Source organism: Atractosteus spatula, chromosome 7 (assembly GCF_055471065.1).
Source record: "Atractosteus spatula isolate fAtrSpa1 chromosome 7, fAtrSpa1.hap1, whole genome shotgun sequence".
In the NCBI taxonomy this organism is placed as follows: domain Eukaryota; kingdom Metazoa; phylum Chordata; class Actinopteri; order Semionotiformes; family Lepisosteidae; genus Atractosteus; species Atractosteus spatula.
In genome coordinates this window covers 43,575,237-43,594,606 of record NC_142712.1, presented here as the reverse complement: position 1 = coordinate 43,594,606, position 19,370 = coordinate 43,575,237, and positions in this window count along the sequence as shown.

The following is a 19,370-nucleotide window of genomic DNA, read 5'->3' as shown; positions in this document are numbered from 1 at the left end:
AGCATCTCACTGAGAATAAAACATTTTATAGGGCTGGCTTAAGGAAACAGCCTTTCCACCTCTCTTGCACATCAGTATCCATACCTAGTTATTTAAACAAATTGCCTCTAATTATAAACATCTTAATATGCTGGCTCTGTGGATCCGCATCAGCTATGTTTGCCCATTCCTTCAATTCATGTGCATCCAACACACAGTTCAAAGCTAGCAACTACACAAAATCTTAAATATGAGCTCTACTTGCCACTTACAATACCAACAGTACCAGCTAACTTTAGTAGTGACATTTTCATGGATCTTTTTAACAATAAAATTTTCACAATACAAATACTTTCTTTCTGTATGTGTTTATTTTGCAGTTTGAGTCTATGGCATTCCTTTGGGGGGTCTATACTCCAAGGCATGACTTTTTTATGGGAACATGACATTTTTTTAAAGTCTTTTAATGCAAGCTTCATATAAACCCTTAGCAGTGGTTACTGTCTGGAGCAGGTACTTGAATGGCACAGATTCATTGAAATGATTCAATTTCTTTTGAAAATATTTGGGATAATACATATTCCAGAAATCACAGCCGTTGAATTATCCAGAAATTAATTTCTCTCAGGGTGTATTTAACCCCTCATGGATGGCATTGTATGAAATGAGTTTGAAGTTCCCCATTTGCCTCTATTATGAGATGCTGTGGACACTATTTTATACATTTTAGGAGTGTCCATAGGAAGGTATGTTCTAGAAAGAGTGAACTTCTGTTTTGCCATTATTTTTAATAGGGGCGTTACATGTTTACACTTGGTGCTCCTACTAGAGGAGAGGATATGATTAATCTAGGCTTATCACAGAAACTGAAACACATCTGGTTGGTGAGTCTACTGTGGGTAAAATGTTACTGGTACCGCATGTTGTAAAGCTCGGTATTTTCTCTCTTGGCCTGACTTTTTTTAATGTCTGAGTGTTAGAATCCATGTTGTTGCTGGTAAGGGAATGGTAGGTGCTGTGATTGACACAGTCAAAGCCTTGTACAGAGATACCATTGTAGCTGTTTGACAGTATTTTAGATGCCCTTAGTTAAAAGCATGGGAGGAAGTACTGCCAAGGGAAGGGGGGGGAGCAAGGATTTTTTCTTTGAGTTTGTGAGGTTATTTTTTGTTATATTGTGTTTCAGAAAGCAAGAAAATAAGATTTACTGTATGATAAAAAGAGAAAGAGCTGGAGTAGATCCTCAGATCAGTTTGCTACCAGCAATCAAACAAAAAAATGGAAAGAATTGTCTCCTCCTGATTGGAACCTTTCTTACTGTCTTATTATAATTTATCAGGCTACCTTTTAATTTCCACTGAGAGAAGGAAGTCACTTGTCATGCAGCTATTTTATTCTTCATTGCACAATATGCTCTAAGTTAGCAAATGAAACATGAAATAAATCAAGAATACGATTAACATGAATGTATAAACATCCAAACTATACTTTATCACATTTAATTATTGGGTTAGCTTTTTATTGAGCCAAACTGTTATAAATGTGTGAACGTATGTAAAATGGAAATATTTATATTTTTCTCTTTTCTGTTACCTGCCTGACAGCATTTTGTATCCCATTCTGTATATTACTGGAAAATATTAGACCCAACCTAAAGAATTCATGGGGGTAGTGGGACACAGTACTGCAAAGAGTCTCCTAAAGGGACAGAGCTATTAGTACTTATGTGTTTGAGTCTGGAGAATATAGTAAACTCTAAACATTAAGGGAATGCATGGAATCGGAAAATATAAATTGCATAGTACACAAGACTTAACTGGTTTTATTCTAGGAAAGTAGACAAGACTGAGTCATGGGACTCAGAGGATCCAAGGCTAGACTGAGTATAATAGGCTTCAGGCTTCTATTGTGACATGTACTGTAAATTACAGAAATGTTAAAAGTAAACAAAATAAAGTAACTAAAATGTGGTCTGAAATCACCCCTTTAGACACCCCTTTTACTTCACTGGTGTCAGATATGAAAGGCAATAGTCTCCCGTTCTGTCTGCTGTGTGTTGCAGCAGAGGGAGTCCCTGCAGCTGAAAGGGGCAGAGTAACTTGCATGCCCTCTAGTACAGTTTACACATGCACGACTTTAAAAGCTAGCAAGACAGGTTTCGATTCACATTAGCTGGCGAGCCTTGTTAAAAAACGAATGATAATGTAACATGCCACTGTTCATGAACAAAGTTATAGTGAGATTTCCTAAGATACGCGATTAAAAAATAAATAAATAAAAATTTGAATCTCCTGCGGAACACATTCCATAAGAATCAGCGGTTTTACAGTATATATCGCCTTTAAAGGTGGCTTCTCAAAACGCTTTAAGGGATAAAAACAACCAGAACAGCAGCAACAACAATATTGTATTTCGTTGCATTTTGAAAACCAAGTAATAACTTAACTATACAGTACGTGCAAACGTTTCGTATGTTGCTGTCGTGAATGCCTGCGTACCCATAAGTATTTTATTTGCCTTGAGTCTGTCTACAGTATCTCTGTCCCACTACCCCCCTCTCTCCCTCAATTCAATTCAATTCAAGGTGTTTTATTTGCATGACAGATGGGTACAATTCTTGTTGGGAATGTATACTTTGATATTTACACCCGGCGCGGCACCGAGGGAGCGTCTCCATTTATAACTTGGTTTTTAAAATTAGTCAAGCAATATGAAGCATCTCCTTTAACTTTTAAGTCCCTTAAATACATTGAGCACAGCTTTCTCACCATCCTTACACAAAGCAGAAACTGTGCGATGACTCACAGTACAAGTGGAAAGATTACAGATTTTAATCGTCTTTAATTTTGTCTTTAATTTTGCCTGTGGAGTGTATCTTATTAAGCCATAAATTGTATTTTGAGCGCGTTTTTTGACTTTTTTTTAATTGCATTTTCGGCGCGGACAGCACATACAAGGGTTAATGAACTGCGCCAAGAAATTTAAAATAGTATTCTTTAGGTGTGAGGGTAGGAGTGGACCGCAGCAGGCATAATCAGCAAACCAGGAAAACAAAGAACAGGACAGGTGAGATGTGTATCCAGAAAGCGAGTGATCAGAAAAAGGAAATGGAAAACGCAGAAAAAGGAAACGCTTTACAGGATAAAAACAATAACAACAGTAGTGGCTGGGCAAACGATTTTTAATCGAAATACAAATTGAGATACTGTACTGTATAATGATGTGCATGAACAAAGGTATACTGCAATTTTCCTTAGATACGCGATTAATGCTTCGTAGGAGGAGGCGGTCTTTTCCTCTTGTCTAACAGTCTGTCCACAAACAAAACATTCCTGTTGGACAAGAGGAATTGAAAAAAAACAATTTTGTCAATGAAAACCGGTGTGTGTGTCTCTCCCTGCTGGATGTCCCTCTCACAAACTGCTGAATGAATAAAATAATTTTATTGAAAACGCGTTTGCGATTGTCTGGTATTTAATTTGGTCCCTTTTAACTGTTTTTCGATCTACTGTATTGCTTTGAGATGCCACTTTTAAAGGCGATATGTAAAATAAAGTTTTTTATTATTGTTATAGAGAAACATGATCAGATTTTCCCTGGTTCAGAAAAAAGTTCTAAAGTGCTACACATAACTTTCTTAATTCGATGTATTTAAAGCAGTGAACTACTGTAGGTGTCACATAACATTCAGAAATACAATCACGTATTTGACAAATAAAAACGATTATAATCTAATCCTTCCACATTTGATCCCAAAATCCTAAGAAATATAAATCTTGACGGGTAGAAAGCTATGCTGAAAGTTTATTAAGATACTTAGAAGACAAAGATACTGTATCAATTTATGTTGCATTAGCCTGATTATGATTAAAAAACACATATAATTAAACACGCGTTTGCGATTTAAATCAGAACACGATTTAAATCAATATAAATGTTTATATTGTAACGCATACTGTCCAGCCTCCATTTCTCTATAAAAATTTACTCTGTTGCACACACACACACACAATAGAAGCAGGAACGGCTGTCAGAAGGGAAGATATGTTCAAAATATCGCAAATATCAATCATGTTGCGATATTTTGAAATATAAAAGTCAATTGATTGTCCATAATATCGCTATTCTATTTTTTCGAAGAAATGTTTGTTAAAAGAAAAGTCTAGCACCAGCTGGATGCGAACACACAACCTGCCAGCTGGTAGTCACGCACCTAGACCAGTCGGCTACAAGACAGCTCGCATGAACAGGCAGGCGAAACAGCCCTACACAGCCCTGTCGCAGCACACGAATACCGTTATTAAATTCTTTAGATACGCGATTCCATATTATATTAGCAGAAAAGCTTAAAACTACCACTTTTTCACACGCTATTTCACATGCTAGTTAAATACTTCGATGCTTAAAATCGTTAGGGAGAAATGGAATACTGGTGTGTATTTTTTTCTTTAAAGTACCAAGACCAGCTATATACTGTATGTTTATGTTCCAAAATTAATATCGTTTATGGCCTTCACAAGCGTTACAGTATGCTCCTATTCTTTTTATGCTCAGCTACTAAGATTTCCCTTCAGTGGTAAAATTCAATATCTACAACGGGCACAGCAAAGACGTTTACTGTACTGTAGATCTTTCTACGACAGACCAACGGACCACGAGTGCCCCTGATGGTCAACCAATCACGTACTGCGGTGCCACGCGTCATCTTGCGTCACACTGAGCGACGCCACCTGCGGTACGTGTCTGTAACGCGCACTTTGAATAGCTGCATCTGTAGTATCCGAGCTAGGGTTAGGGTTAGGTTGAAAACAACACCTAGACATTTTGGAATGCCTTGGATGTGTTTTAGGGTGTATTTGAAATGCTGGAAGAGTGTTGTTTCGTTGTTTCTTTGAGAAAGAAATTTGGCCAAATGTTGAGATTTTTCCTAAGCCGCGCGCCTGTCAATTAGTGTCCGAGCTAGGTTTAGGGTTTAGTTGAAAACAACACCTAGACATTTTAGAAAGCTTTGGATGTGTTTTAGGGTGTATTTGAAATTCTGGAAGAGTGTTGTTTCGTTATTTCTTTGAGAAAGAAATTTGGCCAAATTTTTGAGATTTTTGCTAAGCCGCGCGCCAGTCAAATAGTGTCCGAGCTAGGGTTACGGTTTAGTTGAAAACAACACCTAGACATTTTGGAAAGCCTTGGGTGTGTTTTAGGGTGTATTTGAAATGCTGGAAGAGTGTTGTTTCGTTATTTCTTTGAGAAAGAAATGTGGCCAAATTTTTGAGATTTTTGCGAAGCCGCGCGCCTGTCAAATAGTGTCTGAACTAGGGTTAGGATTAGGTTGAAAACAGTACCTAGACATTTTGGAATGCCTTGGATGTGTTTAAGGGTGAATTTGAAATGCTGGAAGAGTCTTGTTTCGTTGTTTTTTTGAGAAAGAAATTTGGCCAAATTTTGAGATTTGTCAAATAGTGCCTGTCAAATAGTGTCCGAGCTAGGGTTAGGGTTAGGTTGAAAACAACACCTAGACATTTTGGAATGCCTTGGATGTATTTTACGGTGTATTTGAAATGCTGGAAGAGTGTTGTTTCGTTATTTCTTTGAGAAAGAAATTTGGCCAAATTTTGAGATTTTTGTTAAGCCGCGCGCCTGTCAAATAGTGTCTGAACTAGGGTTAGGGTTAGGTTGAAAACAACACCTGGACATTTTGGAATGCCTTGGGTGTGTTTTAGGGCGAATTTGAAATGCTGGAAGAGTGTTGTTTCGTTGTTTCATTGAGAAAGAAATTTGTCCAAATTTTGAGATTTGTCAAATAGTGCCTGTCAAATAGTGTCCGAGCTAGGGTTAGGGTTAGGTTGAAAACAACACCTAGACATTTTGGAATGCCTTGGATGTATTTTGCGGTGTATTTGAAATGCTGGAAGAGTGTTGTTTCGTTGTTTCATTGAGAAAGAATTTGGCCAAATTTTGAGATTTTTGTTAAGCCGCGCGCCTGTCAAATAGTATCGAGCTAGGGTTAGGGTTAGGTAGATAACAACACCTGGACATTTTGGAATGCCTTGGATGTGTTTTAGGGTGTATTTGAAATGCTGGAAGAGTGTTGTGTCGTTGTTTCTTTAAGAAAGAAATTTGGCTGAATTTTTTAGATTTTTGCTAAGCCGCGCGCCTGTCAAATAGTGTCCGAGCTAGGTTTAGGGTTAGGTTGAAAAGAACACCTAGACATTTTGGAATGCCTTGGATGTGTTTTAGGCTGTATTTGAAATACTGGAAGAGTGTTGTTTCGTTGTTTCATTGAGAAAGAAACTTGGCCAAATTTTGAGATTTTTGTTAAGCCGTGCGACTGTCAAATAGTTTCCGAGCAAGGGTTAGGGTTAGGTAGATAACAACACCTAGACATTTTGGAATGCCTTGGTTGTGTTTTAGGGTGTATTTGAAATGCTGCAATAGAGTTGCTTTCTTGTTTCTTTGAGAAAGAAATTTTGCCAAATTTTGAGATTCTTGCTAAGCCGCGCGCCTGTCAAATAGTGTCTGAACTAGGGTTAGGGTTAGGTTGAAAACAACACCTGGACATTTTGGAATGCCTTGGGTTTGTTTTAGGGTGTATTTGAAATGCTGCAACAGAGTTGCTTTTTTGTTTCATTGAGAAAGAAATTTGGCCATATTTTGAGATTTTTGCTAAGCCGCGCGCCTGTCAAATAGCGTCCGAGCTAGGGTTAAGGTTAGGTTGAAAAGAACAACTAGACATTTAGGAATGCCTTGGATGTGTTTTAGGGTGTATTTGAAATGCTGGAAGAGTGTTGTTTCGTTGTTTTTTTGAGAAAGAAATTTGGCTCAATTTGGGGATTTTTGCTAAGCCGCGCGCCTGTCAAATAGTGTCCGAGCTAGGGTTAGGGTAGGTTGAAAACAACACCTAGACATTTTAGAATGCCTTGGATGTGTTTTAGGGCGAATTTGAAATGCTGGAAGAGTGTTGTTTCGTTGTTTCATTGAGAAAGAAAATTGGCCAAATTTTGAGATTTGTCAAATAGTGCCTGTCAAATAGTGTCTGAACTAGGGTTAGGGTTAGGTTGAAAACAACACCTAGACATTTTGGAATGCCTTGGGTGTGTTTTAGGGCGAATTTGAAATGCTGGAAGAGTGTTGTTTCGTTGTTTTTTTGAGAAAGAAATTTGGCCAAATTTTGAGATTTGTCAAATAGTGCCTGTCAAATAGTGTCTGAACTAGGGTTAGGGTTAGGTTGAAAACAACACCTGGACATTTTGGAATGCCTTGGGTGTGTTTTAGGGCGAATTTGAAATGCTGGAAGAGTGTTGTTTCGTTGTTTCATTGAGAAAGAAATTTGGCCAAATTTTGAGATTTGTCAAATAGTGCCTGTCAAATAGTGTCCGAGCTAGGGTTAGGGTTAGGTTGAAAACAACACCTAGACATTTTGGAATGCCTTGGATGTATTTTTCGGTGTATTTGAAATGCTGGAAGAGTGTTGTTTCGTTGTTTCATTGAGAAAGAAATTTGGCCAAATTTTGAGATTTTTGTTAAGCCGCGCGCCTGTCAAATAGTATCGAGCTAGGGTTAGGGTTAGGTAGATAACAACACCTAGACATTTTGGAATGCCTTGGATGTGTTTTAGGGTGTATTTGAAATGCTGGAAGAGTGTTGTTTCGTTGTTTCTTTGACAAAGAAATTTGGCCAAATGTTGAGATTTTTCCTAAGGCGCGCGCCTGTCAATTAGTGTCCGAGCTAGGGTTAGGGTTAGGTTGAAATGAACACCTAGACATTTAGGAATGCCTTGGATGTGTTTTACGGTGTATTTGAAATGCTGGATGAGTCTTGTTTCGTTGTTTCTTTGAGAAAGAAATTTGGCCAAATTTTTGAGATTTTTGCTAAGCCGCGCGCCTGTCAAATACTGTCCGAGCTAGGGTTAGGATTAGGTAGAAAACAGTACCTAGACATTTTGGAATGCCTTGGATGTGTTTAAGGGTGTATTTGAAATGCTGGAAGAGTCTTGTTTCGTTGTTTTTTTGAGAAAGAAATTTGGCTCAATTTGGGGATTTTTGCTAAGCCGCGCGCCTGTCAAATAGTGTCCGAGCTAGGGTTAGGGTAGGTTGAAAACAACACCTAGACATTTTAGAATGCCTTGGATGTGTTTTAGGGCGAATTTGAAATGCTGGAAGAGTGTTGTTTCGTTGTTTCATCGAGAAAGAAATTTGGCCAAATTTTGAGATTTGTCAAATAGTGCCTGTCAAATAGTGTCCGAGCTAGGGTTAGGGTTAGGTTGAAAACAACAACTAGACATTTTGGAATGCCTTGGATGTATTTTACGGTGTATTTGAAATGCTGGAAGAGTGTTGTTTCGTTATTTCTTTGAGAAAGAAATTTGGCCAAATTTTGAGATTTTTGCTAAGCCGCGCGCCTGTCAAATAGTGTCTGAACTAGGGTTAGGGTTAGGTTGAAAACAACACCTGGACATTTTGGAATGCCTTGGATGTGTTTTAGGGTGTATTTGAAATGCTGGAAGAGTGTTGTTTCGTTGTTTCTTTGAGAAAGAAATTTGGCCCAATTTTGAGATTTTTGCTAAGCCGCGCGCCTGTCAAATAGTGTCCGAGCTAGGGTTAGGGTTAGGTAGATAACAACACCTAGACATTTTGGAATGCCTTGGTTGTGTTTTAGGGTGTATTTGAAATGCTGCAATAGAGTTGCTTTCTTGTTTCTTTGAGAAAGAAATTTTGCCAAATTTTGAGATTCTTGCTAAGCCGCGCGCCTGTCAAATAGTGTCTGAACTAGGGTTAGGGTTAGGTTGAAAACAACACCTGGACATTTTGGAATGCCTTGGGTGTGTTTTAGGGTGTATTTGAAATGCTGCAAGAGAGTTGCTTTTTTCTTTCATTGAGAAAGAAATTTGGCCATATTTTGAGATTTTTGCTAAACCGCGCGCCTGTAAATAGTGTCCGAGCTAGGGTTAGGGTTAGGTTGAAAAGAACAACTAGACATTTTGTAATGCCTTGGATGTGTTTTAGGGTGTATTTGAAATGCTGGAAGAGTGTTGTTTCGTTATTTCTTTGAGAAAGAAATTTGGCCAAATGTTGAGATTTTTCCTAAGCCGCGCGCCTGTCAATTAGTGTCCGAGCTAGGGTTAGGGTTAGGTTGAAATGAACACCTAGACATTTAGGAATGCCTTGGATGTGTTTTACGGTGTATTTGAAATGCTGGATGAGTCTTGTTTCGTTGTTTCTTTGAGAAAGAAATTTGGCCAAATTTTTGAGATTTTTGCTAAGCCGCGCGCCTGTCAAATACTGTCCGAGCTAGGGTTAGGATTAGGTAGAAAACAGTACCTAGACATTTTGGAATGCCTTGGATGTGTTTAAGGGTGTATTTGAAATGCTGGAAGAGTCTTGTTTCGTTGTTTTTTTGAGAAAGAAATTTGGCTCAATTTGGGGATTTTTGCTAAGCCGCGCGCCTGTCAAATAGTGTCCGAGCTAGGGTTAGGGTAGGTTGAAAACAACACCTAGACATTTTAGAATGCCTTGGATGTGTTTTAGGGCGAATTTGAAATGCTGGAAGAGTGTTGTTTCGTTGTTTCATCGAGAAAGAAATTTGGCCAAATTTTGAGATTTGTCAAATAGTGCCTGTCAAATAGTGTCCGAGCTAGGGTTAGGGTTAGGTTGAAAACAACAACTAGACATTTTGGAATGCCTTGGATGTATTTTACGGTGTATTTGAAATGCTGGAAGAGTGTTGTTTCGTTATTTCTTTGAGAAAGAAATTTGGCCAAATTTTGAGATTTTTGCTAAGCCGCGCGCCTGTCAAATAGTGTCTGAACTAGGGTTAGGGTTAGGTTGAAAACAACACCTGGACATTTTGGAATGCCTTGGATGTGTTTTAGGGTGTATTTGAAATGCTGGAAGAGTGTTGTTTCGTTGTTTCTTTGAGAAAGAAATTTGGCCCAATTTTGAGATTTTTGCTAAGCCGCGCGCCTGTCAAATAGTGTCCGAGCTAGGGTTAGGGTTAGGTAGATAACAACACCTAGACATTTTGGAATGCCTTGGTTGTGTTTTAGGGTGTATTTGAAATGCTGCAATAGAGTTGCTTTCTTGTTTCTTTGAGAAAGAAATTTTGCCAAATTTTGAGATTCTTGCTAAGCCGCGCGCCTGTCAAATAGTGTCTGAACTAGGGTTAGGGTTAGGTTGAAAACAACACCTGGACATTTTGGAATGCCTTGGGTGTGTTTTAGGGTGTATTTGAAATGCTGCAAGAGAGTTGCTTTTTTCTTTCATTGAGAAAGAAATTTGGCCATATTTTGAGATTTTTGCTAAGCCGCGCGCCTGTAAATAGTGTCCGAGCTAGGGTTAGGGTTAGGTTGAAAAGAACAACTAGACATTTTGTAATGCCTTGGATGTGTTTTAGGGTGTATTTGAAATGCTGGAAGAGTGTTGTTTCGTTATTTCTTTGAGAAAGAAATTTGGCCAAATGTTGAGATTTTTCCTAAGCCGCGCGCCTGTCAATTAGTGTCCGAGCTAGGGTTAGGGTTAGGTTGAAATGAACACCTAGACATTTAGGAATGCCTTGGATGTGTTTTACGGTGTATTTGAAATGCTGGAAGAGTCTTGTTTCGTTGTTTCTTTGAGAAAGAAATTTGGCCAAATTTTTGAGATTTTTGCTAAGCCGCGCGCCTGTCAAATAGTGTCCGAGCTAGTGTTAGGATTAGGTAGAAAACAGTACCTAGACATTTTGGAATGCCTTGGATGTATTTTACGGTGTATTTGAAATGCTTGAAGAGTGTTGTTTCGTTATTTCTTTGAGAAAGAAATTTGGCCCAATTTTGAGATTTTTGCTAAGCCGCGCGCCTGTCAAATAGTGTCCGAGCTAGGGTTCGGGTTAGGTAGAAAACAACACCTAGACATTTTGGAATGCCTTGGTTGTGTTTTAGGTTGTATTTGAAATGCTGGAAGAGTGCTGTTTCGTTGTTTCTTTGAAAAAAAATTTGGCTCAATTTTGAAATTTTTGCTAAATTTTTGCTAATTTTTACGCCTGTCAAATAGTGTCCGAGCTAGGTTTAGGGTTAGGATGAAAACAACACCAAGACTTTTTGGAATGCCTTGCATGTGTTTTAGGGTGTATTTGAAATGCTGGAAGAGTGTTGTTTCGTTGTTTCTTTGAAAAAGAAATTTGGCTCAATTTTGAGATTTTTGCTAAGCCACGTGCCTGTCAACTAGTGTACGAGCTAGGGTTATGGTTAGGTAGAAAACAACTCCTAGACAATTTGGAATGCCTTGGATGTGTTTTAGGGTGTATTTGAAATGCTGGAAGAGTGTCGTTTCGTTGTTTATTTGAAAAAGAAATTTGGCCAAATTTTGAGATTTTTGCGCCTGTCAAATAGTGTCTGAGCTAGGGTTAGGGTTAGGTTGAAAACAACACCTAGACATTTTGGAATGCCTTGGATGTATTTTACGGTGTATTTGAAATGCTGGAAGAGTGTTGTTTCGTTATTTCTTTGAGAAAGAAATTTGGCCAAATTTTGAGATTTTTGCTAAGCCGCGCGCCTGTCAAATAGTGTCTGAACTAGGGTTAGGGTTAGGTTGAAAACAACACCTGGACATTTTGGAATGCCTTGGGTGTGTTTTAGGGCGAATTTTAAATGCTGTAAGAGTGTTTTTTCGTTGTTTCATTGAGAAAGAAATTTGGCTCAATTTGGGGATTTTTGCTAAGCCGCGCGCCTGTCAAATAGTGTCCGAGCTAGGGTTAGGGTAGGTTGAAAACAACACCTAGACATTTTAGAATGCCTTGGATGTGTTTTAGGGCGAATTTGAAATGCTGGAAGAGTGTTGTTTCGTTGTTTCATTGAGAAAGAAAATTGGCCAAATTTTGAGATTTGTCAAATAGTGCCTGTCAAATAGTGTCTGAACTAGGGTTAGGGTTAGGTTGAAAACAACACCTAGACATTTTGGAATGCCTTGGGTGTGTTTTAGGGCGAATTTGAAATGCTGGAAGAGTGTTGTTTCGTTGTTTTTTTGAGAAAGAAATTTGGCCAAATTTTGAGATTTGTCAAATAGTGCCTGTCAAATAGTGTCTGAACTAGGGTTAGGGTTAGGTTGAAAACAACACCTGGACATTTTGGAATGCCTTGGGTGTGTTTTAGGGCGAATTTGAAATGCTGGAAGAGTGTTGTTTCGTTGTTTCATTGAGAAAGAAATTTGGCCAAATTTTGAGATTTGTCAAATAGTGCCTGTCAAATAGTGTCCGAGCTAGGGTTAGGGTTAGGTTGAAAACAACACCTAGACATTTTGGAATGCCTTGGATGTATTTTTCGGTGTATTTGAAATGCTGGAAGAGTGTTGTTTCGTTGTTTCATTGAGAAAGAAATTTGGCCAAATTTTGAGATTTTTGTTAAGCCGCGCGCCTGTCAAATAGTATCGAGCTAGGGTTAGGGTTAGGTAGATAACAACACCTAGACATTTTGGAATGCCTTGGATGTGTTTTAGGGTGTATTTGAAATGCTGGAAGAGTGTTGTTTCGTTGTTTCTTTGAGAAAGAAATTTGGCCAAATGTTGAGATTTTTCCTAAGGCGCGCGCCTGTCAATTAGTGTCCGAGCTAGGGTTAGGGTTAGGTTGAAATGAACACCTAGACATTTAGGAATGCCTTGGATGTGTTTTACGGTGTATTTGAAATGCTGGATGAGTCTTGTTTCGTTGTTTCTTTGAGAAAGAAATTTGGCCAAATTTTTGAGATTTTTGCTAAGCCGCGCGCCTGTCAAATACTGTCCGAGCTAGGGTTAGGATTAGGTAGAAAACAGTACCTAGACATTTTGGAATGCCTTGGATGTGTTTAAGGGTGTATTTGAAATGCTGGAAGAGTCTTGTTTCGTTGTTTTTTTGAGAAAGAAATTTGGCTCAATTTGGGGATTTTTGCTAAGCCGCGCGCCTGTCAAATAGTGTCCGAGCTAGGGTTAGGGTAGGTTGAAAACAACACCTAGACATTTTAGAATGCCTTGGATGTGTTTTAGGGCGAATTTGAAATGCTGGAAGAGTGTTGTTTCGTTGTTTCATCGAGAAAGAAATTTGGCCAAATTTTGAGATTTGTCAAATTGTGCCTGTCAAATAGTGTCCGAGCTAGGGTTAGGGTTAGGTTGAAAACAACACCTAGACATTTTGGAATGCCTTGGGTGTGTTTTAGGGCGAATTTGAAATGCTGGAAGAGTGTTGCTTCGTTGTTTCTTTGAGAAAGAAATTTGGCCAAATTTTAAGATTTTTGCTAAGCCGCGCGCCTGTCAAACAGTTTCCGAGCTAGGAATAGGTTTAAATCAACACCTAGATATTTTGGAATGCCTTGGATGTGTTTTAGGGTGTATTTGAAATACTACAGGGGCATTGTTTCGTTGTTTCATTGAGAATGAAATCTGGCCCAATATTGTTATTTTTGCTAAGCCGCGCGCCTGTCAAATACTGTCCGAACTAGGGTTAGGGTTAGGTTGAATACAACACATAGACATTTTGGAATGCCTTGGATGTGTTTTAGGCTGCCTTTGAAATGCTGGAAGAGTGTAGTTTCATGTTTCATTAACAAAGAAATTTGGCCCAATTTTGTGATTTGTGCTAAGCCGCGCCCCTCTCAAATCGTGTCCGATCTAGGGTTAGGTATGGGTTGAAAACAACACCATTTTGGAATGCCTTGGATGTGTTTTAGGGTGTATTTGAAATACTACAAGAGCGTTGTTTCGTTGTTTCATTGAGAAAGAAATTTGGCTCAATTTTGATATTTTTTTTAAGCCGCGCGCCTGTCAACTAGTATCCAAGCTAGGGTTAGGGTTAGGTTGAAAACAACACCTAGACATTTTGGAATGCCTTGGATGTGTTTTAGGGTGTATTTGAAATGCTGGAAGAGTGTTGTTTCGTTGTTTCATTGAGAAAGAAATTTGTCCCAATTTTGTGATTTTTGCTAAGCCGCGCGCCTGTCAAACAGTTTCCGAGCTAGGAATAGTTTTAAAACAACACCTAGATATTTTGGAATGCCTTGGATGTTTTTTTGGGTGTATTTGAAATGCTGGAAGAGTGTTCCTTCGTTGTTTCTTTGAGAGAGAAATTTGTCCAAATTTTGAGATTTTTGCGAAGCCGCGCGCCTGTCAAATAGTGTCCGAGCTAGGGTTAGGGATAGGTTGAAAACAACACCTAGACATATTGGAATGCCTTGTATGTGTTTTAGGGTGTATTTGAAATACTTCAAGAGTGTTGTTTCGTTGTTTCATTGAGAAAGAAATTTGGCCCAATTTTGTGATTTTTGCTAAGCCGCGCGTCTGTCAAATTGTGTCCGAGCGAGGGTTAGGGTTAGGTTGAAAACAACACCTAGACATTTTGAAATGCCTTGGTTGTGTTTTAGGTTGTATTTGAATTTCTGGAAGAGTGTTGTTTCATTGTTTCTTTGAGAAAGAAATCTAGCCCAATTTTTTATTTTTCTTAAGCCTCGCGCCTGTCAAATAGTGTCCGAGCTAGGAATAGGGTTAGGTTGAAAACAACACCTAGACATTTTGGGATGCCTTTGTTGTGTTTTAGGTTGTAATTGAATTTCTGGAAGAGTGTTGTTTCATTGTTTCTTTGAGAAAGAAATCTAGCCCAATTTTTTATTTTTCTTAAGCCTCGCGCCTGTCAAATAGTGTCCGAGCTAGGGTTAGTAATAGGTTGAAAACAACACCTAGACATATTGGAATGCCTTGTATGTGTTTTAGGGTGTATTTGAAATACTTCAAGAGTGTTGTTTCGTTGTTTCTTTGAGAAAGATATTTGGCCCAATTTTGTGATTTTTGCTAAGCCACGCGCCTGTCAAATAGTGTCCGAGCTAGGGTTAGGGTTAGGTTGAAAACATCACCTAGACATTTTGGAATGCCTGGGTTGTTTTGTAGGCTGCCTTTGAAATGCTGGAGGAGTGGTGTTTCGTTGTTTCATTGAGAATGAAATTTTGGCCAATTTGGTGATTTTTGCTAAGCCGCGCACCTGTCAAATAGTGTCCAAGCTAGGGTTAGGGTTAGGTTGAATACAACACCTAGACATTTTTGAATGCCTTGGATGTGTTTTAGGGTGTATTTGAAATACTGGAAGAGTGTTGTTTCGTTTTTTCTTTGAGAATGAAATTTGGCCCAATTTTGAGATTTTTGCTAAGCGGCGCGCCTGTCAAATAGTGTCCGAGCTAGGGTTAGTGTTAGGTTGAAAACAATACCTGGACATTTTGGAATGCCTTGGATGTGTTTTAGGGTGTATTTGAAATGCTGGAAGAGTGTTGTTTCGTTGTTTCTTTGAGAAAGATATCTGGTCCAATTTTTTATTTTTCTTAAGCCGCGCGCCTGTCAAATCTTGAACTTGAACTTGAACTTGAACTTTATTGCCATATGTAACCAGTACTGGTACAATGGAATTCTTTCTTACAGAAAGTCTCTCGATTGTAAAACAAGTGTAAAAAACAGAAAAAAGTGCAAACAGTGCATCAAGACAATGTACAAACAAACAATAGACAATGTGCAAGTAAACATGTAGACAGTTTGAATGTAAACAATACAGACGTGTAAACAATGACTGGAGATGTGCAATAGATAAGAAATCATAAAGAGGTAGATGGTGATGGTGTAGGTGAGGTCCGAGGGGGATGGCTAAATGTGTTCGCCAGTCTCACTGCTTGTGGATAGAAGCTATTGAAGAATCTAGTGGTAAGTGTCCGTATGCTCTTATGTCTCTTGCCTGAGGGCACTGGGGTGAAGAGCTCATGCCCGGGGTGGTGACTGTCCTCTGTGATGGCCAGAATTCTACCACGGCAGCAGTCCTCATAGAGCTGTTTAATCTCGGTGAGACCGCAGCCGATGATCTTCTGGGCCATATTGACCATTCTCTGCAGTGCCTTTCTTTCTCGCGAGGAGGTGTTGCCATACCACACGGTGATCCCGTTGGTGAGGACACTCTCGATGGTGCAGCGGTAGAAGTTCACCAACACATGTGTTGGCATCCCCCAACGCTTGAGGCACCTCAAGAAATAAAGGCGCTGCTGAGCCTTCTTCATGATAGAGTCAATGTTTACAGTCCAGGTTAGATCTTTAGAGATGTGAATTCCCAAAAACCTAAAGCTGGTGACTGTTTCCACTTCCATTCCATCAATACTGAGTGGGCTGTGAGTGTATGGCCTGTGTCTCCGAAAGTCCACTATTAGCTCTTTCATTTTCTTTACGTTCAAGTCCAGGTTATTGCTATGACACCACCCAAGCAGCTGTACGACTTCATCCCTGTAAGTGTACTCGTCATCATCACTGATCAGTCCTATTATAGTGGTGTCATCTGCAAACTTAATGATGCGGTTGTAGCTGTGTCTTGCTGTGCAGTCGTGAGTAAATAGGGAGTACAACCTTGGACTCAGACAGCAGCCTTGTGGGGTTCCAGTGCTCAAGGTGAGTGGTGTTGATGTATTATTGCCTATCCGCACCACCTGTGGTCTCTCGATAAGAAAGTCCAGCAGCCAGTTGCAGACAGAGTTGCACAGACCTAATCCCCTGAGCTTTGTCACCAGTTGACTGGGTATGATGGAATTGAATGCTGAACTGTAGTCCACAAACAGCATTCTCACATACGAGTTCTTAGTGTCCAGGTGTTCCAAGGCTGTATGCAGAGCCAGGGAGACAGCATCATCCACTGATCTGTTGTTCTGGTAGGCAAACTGCAAGGGGTCCAGGGACTCTGTGATGGAGGAGTTGATGTGTGACAACACCAGCTTCTCCAGGCATTTCATCACCACAGATGTTAATGCTACTGGGCGGTAATCATTCAGGCATGTCACTTTTGCCTTTTTGGGGGTTGGAACAATAGTGTTTTTTTTTAAGCAGGTGGGGACCATGGACTGTGACAGGGAGGAGTTAAAGATGTCCGTAAGCACTGTGGTCAGCTGGGCTGCACATGTCCTTAGGACTCGAGGTGGTATCCCATCAGGCCCTGCAGCCTTATGGATTTTCACCCTGCTCAGAGTCTTCTGCACGTCCTGCTCTGAGAGTTTCAGAACAAACTCGCCCTGCACACTTGGGGTCTTCTCAGCATTGCCCGTGTTCAGAGCATAAAAGCGGGCATAGAAATGGTTCAGCTCGTCAGGCAGGGATGCGTTGTTCGTGTCAATCTCCTGGCTGCAGCCCTTGTAGCCTGTGATTGACTGTAATCCCTGCCACAGCCTCCGTGTGTCAGCGCACTGCGTTTCAAGCCGCACTCTGTAGCTCCGTTTGGCACGTTTTATGGCTTCCTCTAATGCATACCGTGATTTCTTGTACAGCTCTTTGTCCCCCGATCTGAACGCGATGGATCTATCTTTTATTTTATTGCGAATGTCGTTGTTGAACCACGGTTTCTGATTGGGAAATGACCTAATTTTCATTTCTGGTACACAAATGTCGTACCAGAATCGTGTCCGAGCTAGGAATAGGGTTAGGTTGAAAACAACACCTAGACAATTTGGGATGCCTTGGATGTGTTTTAGGCTGCCTTTGAAATGCTGGAACAGTTTCGTTTCGTTGTTTCATTGAGAAAGAAATTTGGCCCAATTTTGGGATTTGTGCTAAGTCGCTGGCCTGTCAAATAGTGTCCGAGCTAGGGTTAGGGTTAGGTTGAAAACAACACCTAGACATTTTGGAATGCCTTGAATGTGTTTTTGGGTTTATTTCAAATCCTGGAGGAGTGTTGTTTCGTTGTTTCTTTGAGAAAGAAATTTGGCCCAATTTTGGGATTTTTGCTAAGTCTGTCAAATAGTGTCTGAGCTAGGGTTAGGGTTAGGTTGAAAACAACACCTAGACATTGTGGAATGCCTTGGATGTGTTTTAGGGTGTATTTGAAATGCTATAAGAGTGTTGTTTCGTTGTTTCATTGAGAAAGAAATTTGGCCCAATTTTGTTATTTTAGCGCCTTTCAAATACTGTCTGAGCTAGGGTTAGGGTTAGGTTGAAAACAACAACTATACATTTTGGGATGCCTTGGTTGTGCTTTAAGTTGCATTTGAAATGAGGAAAGAGTGTTGCTTTGTAGTTTCCTCATTTTAAATATTGGCCCAATTTTGCTGTTTTTTCTACACCGCGCACCTGTCAAAAACAGTAAAAAATCCAAAGCTCATACTTTTAGGTTTGGGAATCACATCAAATTTCGACACCTGTTTAGGTTCAGACATAGACTGCGGAACTGCTCAGTTGACACCCCAGCTAGGGTTAGGGTTAGCATTCACTTACTTCTTAGACAATTTTTAAGCTCAGTGCTATATTTTGGGCCCCACACCAGCTATAGGACAAGATGTGTTTTGCTCCTAACTATTGCTCCTAACTAAGACTTTTTGGTGCTTGGAAGGCACAGTGCACCGCTTGGTAATTGTATCCCAAAACTGAATCGGTCTGATCAGTAGTTGTAAGCAAGCATTATTTAATCTAATACATTTACAAGAGCTTTTATCAATGGTTCTGACTGTTTGATGCTCATACTTTTAGGTTTGGGGAACATGTCAAATTCCAATGCCTGGTGAGGTTCAGATATGGACTTCGGAACTGCTTAGTTGACACCCCAGCTAGGGTTAGGGTTAGCATTCACTTACTTCTTATACAATTTTTAAGTTCAGTGCTGGATTTTGCGGCCCAAGCAAGATATAGGTCAAGTGATTTTTTGCTCTTATCCGAAAACATTTTTTCGGAGACTTTTTGGTGCTTGGAAGGCACGGTGCACCGCTCAGTATTTGTATCCCAAAACTGAGTCAGTCGGATGAGAAGTTGTAAGCAAGCATTGTTGAATCTAATCCATTTACAAGAGCTTTTATCAATGGGTTTGATTGTTTCACACTCATACTTTTAGTATTGGGGAACATGTCAAAATCCGACACCTGGTGAGTTTCACATATTCTGTATATGTGGACTATTTTCGCATTTCACAACTCCTGCTTAGATGGTACTAGGAGATGCAATAAATATTAAATCCAGTTATATACACACCTCTTTGTCAACCTGCACTTTTTATTTGTTTTGAAGCGGGACGTACTTGGATTTCCGAAAGTTCCCATTCGTACTGTGGTTGTACTGTATTACGTTAAGGTAAGTATTAACTATATACAGATGCAGCTATTCAAAGAGCGCGGCACAGACACCGCGGTACAGATACCGCAGGTATGATGACACGGGATACCGCGGTGCGTGATTGGTTGACCGACAGGGGCACTCGTGGTCCGTTGGTCTGTCGTAGAAAGACTTACTGTAAACGTCTTTACTGTGCCCGTTGTAGATATTGAATTTTACCACTGAAGGGAAATCTTAGTAGCTGAGCATAAAAAGAATAGGAGCATACTGTAACGCGTGTGAAGGCCATAAACGATATTAATTTTGGAACGTAAACATACAGTATATAGCTGGTCTTGGTACTTTAAAGAAAAA